Source organism: Sminthopsis crassicaudata, chromosome 1, assembly GCF_048593235.1.
Source record: "Sminthopsis crassicaudata isolate SCR6 chromosome 1, ASM4859323v1, whole genome shotgun sequence".
Lineage (NCBI taxonomy): Eukaryota > Metazoa > Chordata > Mammalia > Dasyuromorphia > Dasyuridae > Sminthopsis > Sminthopsis crassicaudata.
Window position 1 is genome coordinate 583798284 of NC_133617.1, and position 14836 is coordinate 583813119.

At 32.7% G+C, this 14836-nt stretch overlaps 1 protein-coding gene across 1 annotated transcript in view; it reads right to left on the reverse strand.

Annotated features, from left to right (window-relative positions):
* The window catches only part of TBCA (tubulin folding cofactor A), a 73595-nt gene that overhangs the window by 14061 nt on the left and 44698 nt on the right, over positions 1-14836 (reverse strand). The window lies entirely within an intron of this gene.

Genomic DNA, 14836 nt, shown 5'->3' on the forward strand with positions numbered 1-14836 from the left:
CTTTTTTTTTTTAAATGAGTAAAAAGGCAAAGCAAACTTCAATTATAGCTTCTATAGTGAAAGAGAAGAGCAGATTACAAACCTTGAGGAGACTAAAAGTGGGTTGTCTCCAGGTGAAGTCCCCAAAGGAGAACCTAGTCCCCATTACACAAGGCTCTCCTAGGAGAAATTAAAAAGGATCTCAAAAGAGAGCTAGAAGAAAAATGGGGAAAGGAAAGGAAAACTCTGCAAGAGGGTTTGGAAAAGACATATAACTCATTAAAAGATAGATTTGATAAAGTAGACAAAGAAAACAACTCCCTGAAAAACAATTTGGGAAAAGGAAAAGGTAAAAAACTCCCAGGAAAACAGAATCTATGAATTGGAAAAAGTAAAAAACTCCCAGGAAAACAGAATTTGTGAAATTGAATAAGAAAATAAACTCCTTAAAAAACAGAATTTGTGAAATGGAAAAAAAATTCCATAAAAAAAAACTCATTTAAAAAAATCAATCGGACAAATACAGAAAGTTTAAAAGGTAATAAAGAAAATAATTCACTAAAAATCAGAATTGAACAAATGGAAATGAATGACTTAATGAGACATCAAGAATCAGTCAAACAAAACCCAAAAAATGGGTAAAATACCTACTTGGGAAAACAACTGATTTGGAAAATATATCTAGAAGAGACAATCTAAGGATTGTTGGACTCCCTGAAAACCATAATGAAAAGAGCCTAGACACTATTTTTCAGGTAATCATCAAAGAGAACTGCCCACAGATCATAGAATCAGAATGTAAAACACCTTGAACGAATTAACCTGAAAGAGACCCTAAAATTAAAACAAGGAACATCTTGGCTAAATTTCAAGCAACCAGAAAAAAACAATTCAAATACTGAGGAGGTACAATAAGGATCACCCAGAATCTAGCAGCTTCCACATTAAAGGATCAAAGGGCTTGGAATCTGATATTCAAAAAGGCAAAGGAACTTGGAATGCAGCCAAGAATAAATTATCGCACTAAACTGAGCATTTTCTTCCATGGAAGAAGATGGGCATTCTATGAAACAGGTGAATTCCATGTATTTCTGATGAAAAGACCTGAGCTAAACAAAAAAAACTGACCTCCAAGAAAAGCATTAAAAGGTAAAAAGAACTGTTGAGAACTGTATTTCTGTTAAGTGTGTACATAGAGAATGCATGCATAATTTGATTTTACTGTTATGATATAAAAAAGGAACTAGAGGTAGAAAGGGGATAGTACCAAAAAAGGGTAAAAGTGGAGGTAAAATCAGGGAAATTACATCTCATGAAGAGGCAAAGGAAACCTATTACATTTGGGGGAAAGAAGGAAGGGGGATGAACATTATGTGAATCTTACTCTCATCAGATCTGGCTCAAAGAGAAAATATTAGGCATATTTGGTTTATAGAGAAACTTCTCTCACCTTATTGAAAAAAAGGGAAAGGAAAGGCAAAAAGGGAAAAGGTAGGCTAAATAGAAGGGAAAACAGAAAATACTAGGGGAAAGGTAAAGAAAGGGGGAGGGCTGCTTGAGACAAGTAGTGGTCATAAATTAAATACTGGGGAGGAGGGAAAAGGGAAAAGGAAAGGGAAAAGTATAATCTGGGGATAATAAAATGGCAGGAAATACAGAATTAGTAGTTTTAACCCTAAATGTGAATGGGGTTAACTCTCCCATAAAGCAGAAACAGACAGGAGACTGGATTAAAAGCCAGAATCCCACAATACAAGAAACACATTTAAAGCAGAGGGAATACATACAGAGTAAAAGTAAAAGGCTGGAGCAGAATCTATTATGCTTCAAGTGAAGTTAAAAAAAAGCAAGGCTATCTTGATCTCAGGATCAAGCAAAAGCAAAGAGTGATCTAATTAAAAGAGAGAAGGAAGGAAACTATCTTGCTAAAGGGTACCATAGATAATGAAGCAATATCATTACTGAATATATATATAGATATATAGATATAGATATAGATATATACTACTGGGCTTATATCCCAAAAAGATCTTAAAGGAGGGAAAGAGACCCACATGTGCAAAATGTGGCAGCCCTTTTTGTAGTGGCAAGAAACTGGAAACTGAGTGGATGCCTATCAATTGGAGAATGGCTGAATAAATTATGGTATGTGAATACTATGGAATATTTTCTGTAAGAAATGAACAGCAGGATGATTTCAGAGAGACTTGGAGAGGCCTACATAAACTGATGCTAAGTGAAATGAACAGAACCAGGAGGATCATTATACATGGCAACAAAGAAGACTACATGATGATCAATTCTGATGGATATGGCTCTCTTTAACAATTAATTGATTCAGACCAATTTCAATGGTTCAGTAATAAAGAGAGCCATCTATACCCAGGAAGAGGACTGTCCACAACATAGCATTTTCACTCTTCCTGATGTTGTTTGCTTGAATTTTTGTTTCCTTCTCAGGTTTTGTTTTTCTTTCTAGATACAATATTTTTTGTGTAACAAGTTAACTGTATGGATATGTATACATATATTGAATTTAACATATATTTTAATACATATTGGAATACCTGCCATCTAGGGGATGGGAGGGGAAAATTTGGAACAGAAGATTTTGCAAGAGTCAGTATTGAAAAATTACCCATGCATATGTTTTGTAAATAAAATGCTATAATTAAAAAACAAAAGAAAGTAAAGTCAGTAGAACCAAGAGAATATTATATTACACAGCAATACTGATCAACTGTGAAAGATTTAATGATCCAAGATAATTCCAAAGGATTCATGATGAAAAACTGATGAATTGAGTGCAAATTAAAGTATAATTATTTATTTTTCTTTGCTTTTTTTTTTTTTTTTTTTTAAACAACATGACTAATATAGAAATATGTGTTACTTCACATGCACAACTGACCATATTGTTCACCTCAAGGTGGGAAAAAAACTGAATGGAAGAAAAAAATTTGGAACCCCAATTTTTAAAAAAATGTTAAAAATAAATAATAGAGGAACAAAATTCACTACTCTAAAAAGAAATAAGGAGGATTACCTATAGACTGCCCGATCTAACTCAGAAATTCAAAGGTTTATTCTAGGAATTCTGAGAAGACAAAATGGGGTATATGAAAAACAGTACCGGTATAGTCCAAGATTTCTGGGAGGAAATTAGTATTTTTCCCAGCACCATCCCATATCAGCAGCAAAGCTAGAGATTGGAAGCTATAGGAATCCAGACAGAAAGTAGCCAAGGGAGTGGGGAAGGAGTCTGTACCAGCAGATGGAAATCCAATCAATATGTGCCAGTAGATGGAACTCAGATATAAGTTAAAGACCATAGGCAAAACCCAACTAAGTAACCCTTGCCTGAGATCAGTATGAGAGTAGTGTCTGAACCCAAAATCAGGTAGAAAGGAAACAATAGCAAAAAAAAAAAAAAAAATTGGAGGGGGGAGGAAAGGAATAGAGAGTTGGGTTTATCAAAAACAAATGACTGGGAAAACAGATCCAGGAGAAATAATCTAAGACTTTTAGACTGTCCTGAAAGTTATGATCAAAGAAAAAAAAAAATCTGGATATAGCTTATTTCTAGAAATTACAAATAAAAACTGCTCAGAACTTTTGGAAAACAAAAGGCCAAGTAGAAATAGAAATAATCTACCAGTCATCTCAGGAAAGAAACCTCTTAATAAAAACTTCCAGGTAAAGAAAAAAAAAATGTTGCAAAGCAGTCAAAAAGGAGATTCAAGTACCAAAGAACCAGAACAAAGATCACACACTTGCAATGGTCAAATAAGGAAACATGTAAAGTACTTTGCAAAACTTAAAATGCTACATATAAATATGTAAATGCTAGATATTATAAGCAAACAAAAAATTATATTCCATTCTCTTTCTCTCTACTTTTCCAAACATGCACAGCTCAAAGCCAAGTTCACACAATAATTTCAAAGCATCTTCAGGCTACCCAGTTTCTTACCTTTTTTTCACAAATTTTTTGGATAACTTATTTAGACATGAAATTTCCCTTTACCCTATTTTAGAAAGAAAATAATGAAGGAAAGAAGGAAATTGCATTTCTCTAATCAATAGTGATTTAAAGCATTTTTATGACTAGAAATGGTAAAAATTTCATCTGAAAATTAGTTGTTCATATCTTTTGACCATTTACCAAATGAAGAATGGCTTGTGTTCTTTTAAATGAGTCAATTCTCTATATATTTTAGAAATGAGGCCTTGCATGTAAAATTCCACCTCCTTTCTAATCTTGGCTGCATTTTTTTTTTTTGTACAAACACAAAGGTTGTACAAAATCTTAAGTTTAATATAATCACAATTATCCATTTTGCATTTCATAATGTTCTCTAGTTTTTTTTGTTTTCTTCCTAATTTGCTTATATTATTCATCCCTTATATCAAAATCACAAACCACTTTGACCTTATCTTGGTATAGGGTTTTAGGTGTTGGTCAATGTCTAGTTTCTATCAATGTACAATCATTTACAATCATTTAAAACTTATTTCTACTATTTTCCACTATTAATCATATAGTGAAGGAAAAATCAGAACAAAAGGGAAAAAATACAAGAAAGAAAAAAACCAATAAAAAGTGAAAATCATGTTACAATTTGCACAGTTCTTTTTCTGGATGTGGATGACATTTTCCACCACAAATCTATTTGGACTGTCTTGGATCATTGTATTGTTGAAAGATCTAAGTGTGTCATAGTTGATCATCACACAATGTTGCTGGTTCCTATATACAATGTTTTCCTGGTTCTGCTCACTTCACTAAGCATCAAAACATGTAAATCTTATCAGGTTTTTTGAAATCTGCCTGCTCAAATGTTTTAAAGAGCAGTTTCAAGGACTGGGACAAAGGTTTATGAATATATGAGAGAAGAAAGTTTGCAAAGAACTGGAATCTTTATATGGTGGTTCAATTAGTCAATAAATCTAAAACATTCTACAACCTTTAAAAACTCAAATATACAGCAGAAATTATTTTAAGTACTTATTATGCATAAAGCAGGTCTTGGCACTATAAAATAGTGAATATCTTTTATTGAATTTACAAATGGGAATAAGACACATAGATAAGATAAAATTTACAAGATACATACCTATATCTCTACATGTACTGAGATTTCTTTCTATATATGTAAAACAAAATATTAGCAAATAAAATGCTATTCATATCCTATAAGGGAAGAGGTACTTATCAGAAGGGATATCCATGAAGGAGGTGATATGAGTCTTTAAAGGAGGAGAAGGAATGGAAAAAAGCAAAGAGATGGAAGGAAGGCATTTGATAATAAAGAGCAGTAGGAGCAAAGACATGGAAGTGGGAAAGTGATAGATAGGCTTTCAGAAATAGGCATTAAATATGTGTGTGTTCTATAACACTTTGATTAATGAATGTGGCGACCATGTTAGGACCCTGGATGCCTTAGAATAAGCTGGAGTGTCAGGATAAGCAAAAGTCTTTATTCTAGGTCTTTAGTGATAGAAATGAAGAGAGCAGATGCTTAGGATCTCTGCGATCTCATCTCATTATCTTCCTTACAGAAGTGACCCTGCTTGTCTCCCTCCACCTCCTAGTCCCTCCCACAATTCTCTGTATTCACCAAATAATTGGGCAAGTACAGGATAGTGGGAAAGGCCATTTTCCAAGCATATGATTATAGAATATTGTCCAATCAGTAATTAGCTTCAAGTGCTCGATTGTCTTACCCCAGTGCATTGACTCAAGGGTTTCAGCCCTTTACATCTACTCCTTTCTTTTGTTTTAGAACACAGGTGGTCACGCCATCCCTGACTTCTCAGGGAGGTGAGAACCCCAAAAAGGAGGTAATCACGCCCTCCCTGACTTCTCAGGAAAGGAGGGGAAAACACCAAAAAAGGAGGTGATCATTCCCCCCCCCCCCAAACATCTCAGGGAGGGAGATGAAAAGCACCAAAGGGAAGTAGAGATTGCTAGAGGGTTTCTGGGCTGAAGGATCTTATTAGAAACAAGTATGCACAAACCCATCAGCATGGGAGGTATTACACAAACACATAGCAATAATGCACACGCTATTGATTCTCCCCATAGCTAGTACATGCTCAATGTGGTGTAACAAACATGAATTGTACATGCAAGTAGTGATATGACAATATAAATCAACATGGTGTTGGTAAAAGATTTCCAGCAGTCCTAGAAGGAGGGTATGTAAATAACAGTTACACATACGCCTTCAGGAGCCAAGAGATAGTCCAAAATCAATCTATTGTCCATTGCTTCATGTGTCAGGGAATCCAATGATCCCCACAAATGAAGATAAAGAATGGGACATAGTTGTTTCTTCATGTCTATTGAGACTGTACTATGCAAGGATTCTAAAACATTTTAGAATGCATGAGCCAAAAAGCTTACTGAAATAGATTCTTATGGACTTTACTGCCTTACAGTGAAATCAATGTCAAAAGACATTGTCATCTTATCGATTTTAATTAGTGTAATTCCACATTGTTTTCTAAAATAATTGTACCAAATTCACATCCCTCTCTCACTTAGGTCAACTTATTTGAATGTCATGGTACCACCACCAATTCACAGTTTTGCCAACAAAGCATTATATACCTAACTTTCTATAACTCTTCCAATATTTGACCATTCTCACCTTTTGTCCTTTTTGCTAATTAGTGTGGGGTGAAGTAAAACTTCAAGATTTTATTGACTGATTTTAGGTTACATAAGGTAGAAGAAAAACCGAAATAGTCATTTAAATAAATGTTTTAGTCTTTAAGAACCTCTGGAAGAGGAATGTTGAGAAGCCATTATTCTAAAGGTAATTAAGAAAATTTAATTAGTTGAGTATTCAAAGTCCCTTTGTCATTAAAATTTTATCAAACATTTGTACTCCAAGGACCACTTTAATAGTAAAAAATGACTCAGGATTTTAAAAATGTTATTTCTTACATGACTTTGCATATGTGAAAGCATAATAAATGATCAAAAAAAGTTATTTGACTAGAATAAAAGAAAACTTAAAAATAAGAAAATAATTGTATTTGTATTGAGAGTGTTAAAAATTCAAATGCATTTTCAGTTCTGAATAATTTCCCTTCCTTTCTCCCCTCTTCAACTACTGTGAATACCCGTTACAAATAAGTATAGTTGTGCAAATTAAATCTTTACATTGACTGAATTTTAAAAAGGCAATAAGGCAGAAATTTAAGCTTCAATCTGAAATCTGGGTCCATTAGTTCTCAATATAGATGGAGGTGAGTAGCATGCTTTATCATGAGTCCATTGGTATTTATGGTGTATTGATCAGATTTTTCAGGTCTTTCAAAGTTGATTAATTTTACAATGTTTTTCTGTACAAATTGTTCTCTTGGTTCTGGTTACTTGGATTTAGTTCATACAACTTTTTGTTAACCATCCCTTTTCATTATTTTTTATAGAACAGCATTCCATATCACAATCAAATGCCATAAAATGTTCACAACTTAGACATTCCTTCAGTTTTCAATTCTTTGCCACTATTCTAAAGAGCTGCTATACTTCTGTACATATGGGTAACTTTCCATCTTTCTTTGAGGTACAGACCTATTAGTACCATTGTCAAGTAAAAAGGAATACAATTTATTAAGTTTTTTTTTGGACATAATTCCAAATTAACTGCAGAATGGCTGAACTAATTCAAAATTTCACCAACAATGCATATACTATACTTGTTTTCCCAAATTCCTTCCAGCACTTGTTAATTTTCTTTTGTCAACTTAGGCAATATAATGATGAGCAACTTTCTCAGAGATGTTTCTTCACTTCTCCAATTATTTATGATTTAGAGCATTTTTAATATAACTATTGACAGCTTTGATTTATTCTTCTGAAAATTACTTGTTCATATCTCTTGACCATTATCAATTAGGAAACAGCTTTTTTTTTTTCTCATAAATTTAACTGTTTTCCTCACATATACACACATGCACATATATATCTTAAAAATGAAACCTTTATAAGAGAAACTTGCTGCAATTTTTTCAATTCCCCTCGTTTGTTCTAATGTAACTAAAAATATTTTATATATATATTTTATATTTTATTTTATATTCGGTGACTTCTCTAGCTCTTGTTTAGGTCATAAGCTCTTCCCCTAAGCATAGATTTGACAAATAATGTATTCCATGACCCACTAATTTGCTTATGCCATCCTTGATAGCTGAATCATATACCTAATTTTTGAGCTTATCTTGATATACACAGTGCTGATTTATGTCCAGGTTCTACCAGATTACTTCCAATTTTCCCAATAATATTTTGTCAAATGGTGAGTTCTTGCTCCAATAGCTGGCATATTTGAGTTTATGAAATACTAGATTGTAGTGTTCATTTATTGTAAAGGGCTGAAACTCTTGAGTCAATGCCCTGAGGTCTGACAATTGAGCATTTGAGGGCTAATTACTGATTGGACAATATGCTTGGAAAATGGCCCTTCCCACTATCCTGTGCTGGCCCAATCGTTAAGTGTAGACAGAGAATTGTGGGAGGAACTAGGAGGTGCAGTGAGATTAGCCAAGGTCACTTCTATGAGATGAGGGAGATGAGGTCATAGAGATCCTAGGCTTTTGTCCTCTCTCTTCAAGACCTAGAATAAAGATTTTTGCTTCTCCTGACTAAATGTGAACATGCACTATAAACATTTCCTGAGAAAATCTCATTCAGATTTTTCATCAAGGGTGACTCACCCTTCCTCCCTTATGCCCCACTCCCTTAAATTCAGCTAAAAAAATTAGAAACAATTCAAAGGAAAGTAAAAACCTTTGCATGTGGTTTCTCTGATAACTGTCTCAATATGATCAAAGTTTCCAAAAGAAACAATTTCAATAGATATAGGGGGGAAATGCTCTAAAAATCACCAATAATTAGAGAAACTCAAAACATCTCTGTGGTTTCATTTTATATTCATCTGGTTGGCAAAATGGACAGAAAGGGAAGATACTGGTTGGCAAAATGGACCAAAAAGGAAGATAAAGAATGTTTGAGGGGCTACAGAAAAACAACTATTCCATTGTTGGTAGAGTGGGTCCAGACATTCCAGAAAATACTTGGGAACTACGTCCCGAAAGTCACTAACCTGTGTACCTTTTGTTTCAGTGATACTACTAATAGCATTCTCCCTCCTGCCTAAGAAATCAAAGAAAGCAGAAAAAGCACCTATAATGTACAAAAATATTTACAGCAGTTCTTTTAGTGGGGGGCAAAGAACTAGATTCTAAAGAGGTTGCTCTTTGATTGGATAATGACAACAAATTATGCTATGCACATGTAACAAATACCATTGTCCTGTAAGAAGTTATGTCTTGGAAGCATAAGCAGGTTTTGTTTTGTTTTGTTTTGTTTTGTTTTTTCCCCTAGATCTGTGATTTTCTTAATGTGAATTACCAGGGAGTAAACTCCCAATACCAATGCACACCAACAACTGCAGTGTAGCTTAAATAGATTTAGGGTTTTGCTGGGATTAATATATTTGCATACAATCATAAAACCAGTATATATTAGGAATTAGATCTAAATTAAGGAATTCTTGATTCCAAGGATGGTTCTCTACTATGTATGCCATACTGCCTTTCATATGTATGGTGTTCTCACAAAAATACATTCTTATATGTTGGGAAAGTAGTTAGCTAGGTCAGTAGTTTTTGATAAAAGTTCTGAGAGTTCCCTCACAGCATTCTCTCTTCTTCAGGTAATGATCTTTGAATACTTTCACCTTTTTCTTGCAACCAAATAAATAAAAATAAAAAATATATATATCTCTATGTAACTTGGTCTTGTCCCATTGTTTTCCCCATTTTTTTCTATTCAGTGAAATTTTTATTTCCCTAATAAAAATATGAAGAACTACGATGTTGAACTGAGATGTAGTAGAGCACTACTTATCCTCTCAAGAGTTACAAGGTTTGTGATCAAGTTTTTTTTTTTTTTGATCAAGTTCTTTAAAGATCTTATTCTTATTTCTATCTGTTCTTTCTAAGTTCACATTTAAACGCCCTCAAAATATTTTTTCTTACTTGGATCTCTTGTCAAGTTTGCTAAAATCCCATTTTACCCTGCACATTTTACAATGCAATAATTCCAAATAATCTTTCAATAAATATCCTTACTTGTAAGATTTTATAAGCAAGTTTATATGCAAAACTAATGTCCTTAGGTGCCATCTTTCTCTTCTTTGAAAATAAGTTAATTACTTTTTAGGCTTTTTTGGTGTCCCTATATAGCAGCTAACTATCAAATTTTTGCATGAAATTATATTTGATATCAATGTACTTTTAATTAGGTTATTTTTTTTTTGGCAAAAAACTTGCGAAAGTAGATCAAAACAGACTTGTTTCAGTTATCAAGTTATGTTTTTTCTTCTTCTAATTTTGTACCACATTTTTATACTGGTCTTAATAAGTTGCTAGTCTAACTCCAACACAGGTTACTGATTCAGAAACAACTTGCATATTATTGAACAGTCATTTCCAATTATGTTAAAATAAAACTAATTTCATTTTCTGTGATGCTGCCTAGTAACTTGCCATGTTGAGTACCTCTTGGTTCTTAAAGTCTTCATGATACACAGATATGAAAACAGGTCTTTGGCCTCTCATTCCTTTACTTTATTCTGATCTTCCAATTTTTTTGTTGTTTTTATTCATTTTCAACTTTACATCAAAGTTTTTAAACAAACTAGTTTAATCTGAAGGGGTTTACTCTTAATCCTTACTAATTCCTCTGTCTCTGACTATAAAACAACAAATATTACATAGGCTTCAATTATTTTCACTGTAATCTTATTTTACAAATACTAACAAAAGCTACCATACAAATAAAATTATTACAAATGTAAAATAGTTCTTAATAGAAATCAGGATATCTAGATTAGATTAAAGAATATAGTATATTAGGCTCATAATTAAGTAGCTGAAGCCTTGTTTTCTCTCTAGGCTAGTAAAACTCTGGAGATGGGAAGAATCACACATTCATGGATTGGAGTTGGGAGAATTGAGCAACATGACTTGCTTGAGAAAGAGTATCTGAGGTCTCATTCTTAAATAGTTTTTTTTGTTGTTGTTGTTTTTTGGAGGGGGGGGGGGGGAAACTACAGACGAACTCCTATCTATGCAGCCTAGGGATTAGTTCATTAACATATCCAAATCATCTAGAAGTTATCATCCCAATGTTATCAGCACCTTTTTGATGTAATGCTGATCTAGAATTTGTCAGAGATTCACTTATCACAGGACCAGAATGCTAACAAGCATCATCTGGACAGCTTTTCCTAATTCAGCACATTATTAATAGGACATGCATTTTGTGTAAATTATGCTCCTTTGATATCTTTGGAATGATCTGATTGTGATTTCCAGGTTCCCCTTAGCAAACTAACTTCCTATTACTACTCCTTTATACTAGCTACTTATAAATTTACTATACTAATTAAAAGAGAAAGAATAGTCTGGGGGACCAGAATAAGATAAAATTTTAACATACTGTATTTCTTGCTTTCCTAAGACTGCATTATTCCAACTACATTAACCTAGATGTTCCTTACACATAACACTCCATTTCCTGACTCCCTCTTTTTTCTATAGCTGTCCTGATAACTTGAATGCCCAGAGCACTTGCCTCTCCATCTCACTTAGCTTTCCTCATTTCCAAACTCAACTCAAAACAAATCCAGGCTCTTCAAAGAAGCCTTCCTTATCAGCTTCAGTTTCCCCTCTCAAAAAGATTTTCCACATATTCCATATATATCCTGTTTCAGCAGACAGGTTAAATCAAGTTGAGGATATGGGGAAATCTACCTCAAGCATGTGAAGACTTGCCCCATAGAATGGTGGTTAAGAACAATTAGTTCCAATAACCAATAAGATGACCAAAGCAAATTCTACGGAGCACTCAAGTTTGGTCAGACTCTGAAGATATCAAGGCCATCAACCCTGGGCATCTACTAGTTGTTCTGACTTCTGTCTTTTTCCATTGGACTTCAATGACTCAGGAAGAGTTTTGTAACTCTACCTCACTTATTGAATCTCTATTCATATGATCATTAGATTGATATAAGCTCTCAAAATCTCATAACTGGACTATTGCAATAGCTTCTTGGTAGTCAGTCTCCTTGTCTTGAATTTCTCTTAGTAGTCAAATTAATAATCCTAAAATGGTCATGAACATATCATTTTAATCAATTAACTCCATAGATTCCCTAGTGCCTCCAGCATTAAATATAAAATCCTTTGTTTGACTTTTAAATCCCTCAACAACCTGCCCCCTTTTCAATCTTTCCAGTCTTTTTCTATCTTAAACCCTTCTGCAACTGATTCAGTTTGGTGACAATGGTCTCCTTGCTGTTATTCAAACAGGGCACTTCATCTCCTGATTATCTTTTCAATGACTATACTCCATATCTATAATGCTGTCCTCTCCCTCCTCTCCTTACCTCTAATTTCTCTGTCTTCCTTCAAAACTCAGCTCAAATCCCAGATCTCCTGGAAGAGGGAAGCCATTCCAGATCATTCCCTCTTTCATTGACAGTATTTTCTCTTCAGATTTTCTTTCTTTTTCTTTCTTTCTTTCTTTCTTTCTTTCTTTCTTTCTATCTATCTATCTTTCTTTCTTTCTTTCTCTTTCTTTCTTTCTTTCTTTCTTTCTTTCTTTCTTTCTTTCTTTCTTTCTTTCTTTCTTTCTTTCTTTCTTTCTATCTATCTATCTATCTATCTATCTATCTATCTATCTATCTATCTATCTATCTATCTATCTATCTCTCTTTTATATACATTATTTGTCCTGTATGGTAGCTTTCCCATTAAAAGTGAGCTCTTTGAGGGTAGGAACTGTAGAGTTTTTTGTTTGTTTTTTGCCTTTCCTTGTGTCCCCAAGTACTTGGCACAGTTCCTGGAACAGAATGAATGCCTTAATGAATAGCTGTTGTAGAGGTGCAGAATTCAGTCCTAATGATTTGAACTTTTCAAAAGTAGAATAGATTGCTGCAGGAAGTGGTAGTTTCTTTTTTGTAGAGGTCTTCAAAGAAAGGTTTGATGACTTTTTAAGACACGCGTATTTATCTTTTCTAAATATAATAGGTAACATGATAATAGTGAAAATAATAAGACTTTGGATCACAAGACCTAATAGTTACTTCCCAACTCTTCCATATACTGCACTCTAAAGCCGAGTAGACATTTAATTCTTCTATACAATAAACTTCAAATATTTGAAGACAACTCCATTACCTTAGATAAGTCATTTTAACAACTTGCTGAGCTGTTTTCTCATCTACTAAGTGGTAAGTATGCTACAACCAACTTCACAGAACAGTTAGGAGGATTCAAACCACTAGAGAATGTATGCAAAATATTTATTAACTATAAATCACTATTTAAATGTGAGCTGTTAATACATAATGCTTAATTTAGTTCAAATCTGTATTTATGATGTGATAAGTTAAAATTTGAACCTCATATAGAAAAAAATCTAAGACAGTTTTTGAAGAGTTCTTTAAAATTCAATGTGCTAATTTAACAATTAAAATAACCACTTTTGGTCCTCTAGTTTTTAGAATACACATAGAATGAACTAGGGAGAGAATGATTAATTTAAGCTTTAAATTACATCTGAAACTCTACTTAATTTTTTAAAAAAGCATACAGTATATTCAATTAAATTTTTCATATTTTGAAAAATAAACAGGCCACATTTTATATCTGTATATGTACTTTGACATATATATTCCTTCACACATATAAACTATCAAATAAATTATTGAAAAATTACCATAATATAAGTTCTAAGTGCTAAATAAAATTAGTTCTTGTGAATATGCTATTATGTGTAGTCACAATTTACTCTCAATCTGAATTCACAATCCAAAAAAAAAAATAATAAAATTATAATCATTAACATAAGCAAAAATTTTAGAAATCTCATTACATCTTCTTAATACAAGCTGATTTCTCTCTCATAAAAAAGCCATCTCAATAAAAAATCTCCAAATATTTTTTACAATCCTAAATTACTAATTCTCTACTGCTTCTTACTTTTAAAAAGTGGTAGTAGCAAGTATCATTACTATTTTTCTAAAGTAAAGAAAAGATAAATATCTAGTCCTTATGCTAGTAAAGAAAAGAAAATGACAATTCCAAACTCTACTCATTAGACGATATTCCCTTCTTTATTATATTCCTAACAAACTCATTAGTCTATAGCCCTTTCCTTATTTTTAGGTTTTGCTATATAAATCAACTACTTGAAATAAACATATAATTTAGATGAAATTTTAATATGCAGATTTTATTGATGCACTGTTGGAACTTTAAACCAGTATGAAACTGACTCAAGAATCTTTTTTATATAGCGATGGTCACAAGGAAAAACTTGAGGAAAAAAAGAATAATAAACATTTAGCCTTTTGTGAAGATCCACTATAACTTAATATTAATTTAAAATGGATGGAAATGTATAACTTGTTGCATGAAAATACTAATTCACAATAGAAAAGAGATGTTATCCTAAAATTACAACATAAAATTGCTCAAAAATCATGTTTCTAAACAATTGTTAAAATGGGAAGTGTACTTTTGAACATGATATTCAAAGCTCACGGTATTTTTCAAACAAATATTAACAAATTATTATATGATTAATAGTTTTCTCAGGCTATAATTTTCATGTTACTTTCAATTTGCATTAATAAATTTAAGCCTTTTTATTGCACATGTATGTTGACTTCACTAGAGTGCTATATTTGTCAATTTATAAAACAAAACTTAATAAGTGGTATAGAACAGGACAACTGAAAATAATTAAATTATATATGTTATTATTTGC